Below are 6,000 nucleotides of genomic sequence, written 5' to 3' on the forward strand. Positions count from 1 at the left end.
TGTGAATTATTTCTTAATGTGAATTCAGTATATTAGATGAAATGAACTTTTGTGAGTAAAAGAACTGGCCTGAATTAACCTTGGCCTCTTATTATTGACAATATTTAACGATCTACCACTCATGGAGACAGAATTCTTAATTATGATTGTCACTTAGAGATGGGGTTTACACCTTTTTCAGCAATGAGAACAAGAATAAAATATATTCTACCATTTCCAATAGTTAACTTGCTAAATTTGTTAAATTGTTCGTTTGTAATTCTGAATTACAAAAAAAAATATTGTAAATAATTGCATTCAAATTTTGAGATAACATTACACCAAATTCCTCATCCATCTGTTTTAAATGATAGATTTCTCAAATCTTTGATTGAATAATATACGTACAATGTCACCTAAATACAAATCTGATTGTTACTTGGAGATGGGGTTTAAACCTTTTTCAGCGATGAGAACAAGAATAAAATATATTCTACCATTTCCAATAGTTAACTTGCTAAATTTGTTAAATTGTTCGTTTGTAATTCTGAATTACAAAAAAAATATTGTAAATAATTGCATTCAAATTTTGAGATAACATTACACCAAATTCGTCATCCATCTGTTTTAAATGATAGATTTCTCAAATCTTTGATTGAATAATATACATACAATGTCACCTAAATACAAATCTGTGTGTGATATGTTGCAAAGCAAGCCACTATTGTTAATTCTCATCAACTTGATGAGAAAGGTTTTAAAGCCTAATATGTAGTTTTGGTAAATCCCCACAGAGTGCAAGTCACTATTCCTATTCATTACTAGATAATATTAAGATAATAATACCGGTAATAATAATAATGTTTTATTAACCCAGGGTAGCCACTTCCAGAGCCACTTCAGTTAGGAAACTGCTCTACCAGTGGACCCTGCATAGCATAAAGTGTTATTATTACCCTTCTCCAATCTAAATGCTGGGGACCGTTCCATGAAAGTTGTCAGCTCTGACAAGATATCTTTCTCTGACAGTTACCATAGTAACAGTCAGAGGCCAGAGCTTCTTAGCCAATCTTAACCAAGGATTTCACTGAAATAGTCAGCACTGACAATTTAGTCAGTGCTGACAACTTTCATGAAACGCCCCCAGATCCCCTAGCAAGAAGGCAGATAGTCCAATGATTTTCATAAGTCTTTTGTATGACTCGGTTGGGGATCAAACCCTTGACCTCCCGTTCATGAGGCGGGCGCTCTGCCACTGAGCCACCATGCCCGGTGCACTTGTCCCAAAATGGTTATAGTGTGAAGGATATGAACTAAAAATGTGTTTTATATCAGATACCTGGGGCCCGTCTTACAAAGAGTTACGATTGATCCAATCAATCACAACTATGGAAAGCCAGCAACATCACCATCTAAAATGTTTGTTCAAAATATTTTCTAGATGTGATGTATATTCATACATTCATTGTTTTCTTGACAATTCAGTATGCTTCTCTTTGTTTTCAAATGACAATGTGCAAATTTCCTTAAGAAAAAATTATGACATTGATGGATTTCCATATACTTGAGGTTGATCGGATCAATCGTAACTCTTTGTCAGACGGGGCCCAGATCTAAATACAATACCTGCATAGTCATGTCTTGTTTATAAAACCTCTTCTCAAGCATGGGATGGGCTGAAAACTTCAGTTCAGTATATAATCTTGTCAGTAGCTTTCTGATACCAAATTACTGAATCTGTCAACTGAGTGCTCATTTTTATAAGAATAATACCTGAGAAAGGGCACTAGATGCCTTATTCAAACTGTATCAGATGATAAATGCCAAGTTAAAATTCTAGCAGTTGAAAGCACATTCAATGACTGTTACACTTATGTAATATTGGAATTTTAGATGATTCTCGACTATAATTTACGGGCTTTTATTAGAGCATACTGGGTCAAATATTCCATTCTGCTAAGAGCAAAGGAAATGATGTCTTTTATCATTTACCATACTGAAATGACAAATATGGGTATGATGTTAGGTTTGTCCTTGTAATTTGCAATTTTCTAATCATTTCAATGAAGCTTTCTTCTGGTAGGGTAATAATTAATATTACACATTTAGAAATAAGAACTGCATATAAATTACCTGTCACCTCAAAACTAACAATAAGTTAAAGATTCAAGTTTGAACCTCCTCCCCTGGTGCATGACTACTATGGCCAATGCATTAGACTTGATATGTCTATGATAATATTTGCAACATTAGCAAAATGTCTAATGGCATCTATAGTACTCAGAAATTGGATTGCCCAGCTAGACCTAAGCCTGTATTGCACTTTGTGATCCAGTGTGATGCGATTTTTGTCATAAATTGCAATCATATGAACTGTTAGTATAACTAATCAGCTCTTCTTCATTCAAGTTCAAGACCAAATCAGTTTCCTCATTCGTGGGGGCTTCGTGTTCTAGTGGTTATAACTTTTATTTCAATCAAGGGACTAGGGTTCGAATCCCAGTCATGGCATCTTCCCCTTTCCACAAGAAATTTACCCACATTGTGCTGCACTCAACCCAAGTGAGGTGAATGGGGTACCCAACATGATTAAATTCTTGAATGCACTGAGCGGTGGAAGGCAGCTGGAGCTTAAGCTAGGGTAATAATAATAATAGCGTGCCTCGGAAAAGCTTATTTGTGAATAGATGGTGCTATATTTATGCCTATTATTACTCATAAACAGTGGCTAGTCTGCTTTGACATTTTTGTTATTTGGAACCAGTAAAGCCTTTCCGCAAACATATTTAAGGGTAGGCCTATATATGTTTCGTAACAATATGTTTTATGATTTGTTTCTTAATCATTGCATCAAAGTGGCAGGTATGCTTCCAACATACCAGACAAATAAAATCTAGAACAGGGATTCTCAAATGGTGGCGCGCGCGCGCCACTTGTGGCGCACTGAGCCTTGCGGAGTGGCGCTTGGGAGCTGGTATAAAAACAGAGAGTAAAAATAAGGAAAAATTGGTGAGAAAAAATGTATCTACCAGCATGGGCGGAAATCCCAGGGGGGACAGGGGGGACGTGTCCCCCCTACTAAAACTAGTAGGGGGGACACAATATCAAATGTCCCCCCTACTATTTTTGGTCTTTTATGATGATAAGAAATACATCATTCTAAATCGAAATAAAAAATGTATTTGGGACGAGATGACCTTACTTTTGGGATGATAACCTTTTTGTTTTGCTTGTCAAATTTTCCCACCCCTTGTGCCCGTAGGCGGACCAGGGGACCGAGGCCCCCCTCCCTCTTGGCGGAGCAAAAAAGAAAAAAGGGAAAGAAAGAAGGAATAAAGGAGGGAAAAGAGAGGACAAAAGAAGAGAAGGACGACGAGTGCATAAAACAAGATGAGGGGAAGACTTGGAAAATAAAAAGAATCTTTCGTACCACTATATAAAATTTTCGCTCGCGCTTCGCGCTCGCATTGCCTGTTAGGTGATTTACATATCTTGTTCAATATGGAGCTCGAATGTCAAGTTTGGAAGTCAATATACAAAACATATTTCACCTCGGAAATCGAACTTTCATTATTTTGTGTGATTTACAAATTGATTTTTTTAAAGTACTCTGTAAAAATGTCAGTTTTATGGTCTGAATATTAACATTTGCTGCTTGCACTGCGCGCTCGCAAATTTTGATTCATCAGGTACCTATTATTTCAGTGTATTTCATAAAGTTTTCAAAATATCTCTTTTCAGGTCTGATTGTTAAGACGTATCAGCTAGCGCGCTGCACGCTCGCATTTTGATTGGCGAGTTATATATGTTTCAATATTGATTATACAACAAACTACTAAAAATCCCCTTTTCATGACAGTTTATCAAACATTTTAGCTTGCGATTTGCGCTCGCATTAATGGTTAAAAATATATTAACTGATGCATCCTATTCATAATTACAAAAGTGAAATGTCCAGTTTTTATGCCATAATATCATCAGATTTCGCGCACTCATTAGGCATTAATAAATATGATATTAATTCAATAATCAAATTGTCCCTTTTGTTTCATCTCGCTTAGCAAGAGGAATAGGAAGATAGTCATCATTTTCATATGATGACATGTCGTAAGGATGTCCCGGTCCTATGTCAAAACTCAGAGTAATAATAATGAAAATATCAGCTCTTTTTTAAGTGCGATCCATATCCACCTAACAATTTTTTTTACAAAGTGCTTGAAATATAAAGCTGAAATTGACTCTTTTTTCAGATCTTAATATCAAAGATTCATGATTTTCATGATTAAAGATGTATTTAGAATGCCTAAATTCTAGGTCTAAATATGAAACATGCGTGTGCATGTTTATTCAGTTACTCAACTTGTTCTCTATTTAAATCATTATCCAATTTCAGATCACAATATCAAAATTTTTCTGCTCGCGCTTTGTGCTCGCATTATTAATGTAGGAAGACCCCATATTACTCATCCTTTTCATGATTTACAAAACATGAACAGAGTGGCCCATTTTTAGGTCTAAATCTCGATTTTTTTCTGCTCGCGCTTCGCGCTCGCATCAATTATTAAATTATATAGCTATCCTGTTCACGATTACAAAAACTGATTAAAATTTTCCATCCTTTCTTTAGAAAGTTCAAAAATTTTCAGCTCGCGCTTCGCGCTCGCATTTTTTGATTGTAACGCCTTTATGGCTAAGTGCAAGCAGTCCTTAACAGTTACCTTTTCAACAGGTACCAGTTCAAAACGTATATAAAAATTTTCTGCTCGCACTTTGCGCTCGCATTATTAATACTCATCCTTTTCATGATTTACAAAACATGAATAGAGTGTCTCGGTCAGTAAATATTAGAGGACTAAATCTCGAAATTTTCCGCTCGCATCAATTGTTTACTTATATACCTATTCTGCTTAATTGAGTTACAAAAAGTGCTTAGAATTTCCATTCTTTAGGCTAAAATGTCAAAAAATAAATTAGCTCGCGCTTCGCGCTCGCATTATTTGATTGTTAAATGCTACTTTAACAGGTGGTTGTTTAATAAAGCTGTTCGTAAGATAAGAGCAACTTTAAGAACGAGTGGGGATCCTTTCTTTTGGTAAATGGTATACACCATTGGCGATGGTTTAGCGCGTAAGAAAGGTTCACCAGTCGTTCTTAAAGTCGCTCTTAACTTACGAACAGCTTTATGAAACGGCCCCCTTTTTTCTTTTCATCAGTTTCCATCTTTTCCATCAGTTCATTTCTGCTCGCGCTTTGCGTTCGTAGTAATTATTAAGTTGCATACACATCTTTTTCAGGACAAACATTGCCCAGAATGTTCACATTTTAGGGGGAAAATACGTAAAATTTCCAAAAAATTAGTTCGCGCTTCGCGCTCGCATTATATAAATAAGGATTATGATATTATATATTGATTTATAAGAATAAAGCTAAGAAGTGACTAATGAGGACTACCCCTTTAAAGAAACAAACAAAAATCATCTTCGAGCTGCCGATCGGGGAAAATATAGCTGAAACAAATGTCCACCCCTCTATTGGCGAAGGCTGGATCCGCCCCTGTGTCCCCCCTACCTTTTGGGAAAGATTTCCGCCCATGTCTACCAGTAACCTGGAAATAAGGATTTGGTGATCATTTTAATACAAAGAGAAAACAAAAACTCTTTACTTGACACTTAATTGCTAATTGATTTCCTCAAATTTTGTCCAATTTAGCACTCGATAACCCCTATTATGGAGGATCGATGGTGTTCTCCTTTTTATTTATTCTATGCTGTACAAACTTTATGTGCCACACAAGTGATTTGAAAACCCCGTTTGTAGGATTTTTCTTTCAACGGCGAGAAATTTTGCATTTGCAGAGTATACGTTTTGGTTAAGAGTTAAATATCAAATAATATGATATTCAAAGTACATCTTGATCATAAAAGATTATGAATTTGGGACATAACAAGCAGAAACTTTGTTTCCGGAGCCGATTAAAATCCGAAGTTGTAAAAGTGAAATACATGTATGCTCAGATGTATT

This window comes from Lytechinus pictus, chromosome 14 (assembly GCF_037042905.1).
Source record: "Lytechinus pictus isolate F3 Inbred chromosome 14, Lp3.0, whole genome shotgun sequence".
Lineage (NCBI taxonomy): Eukaryota > Metazoa > Echinodermata > Echinoidea > Temnopleuroida > Toxopneustidae > Lytechinus > Lytechinus pictus.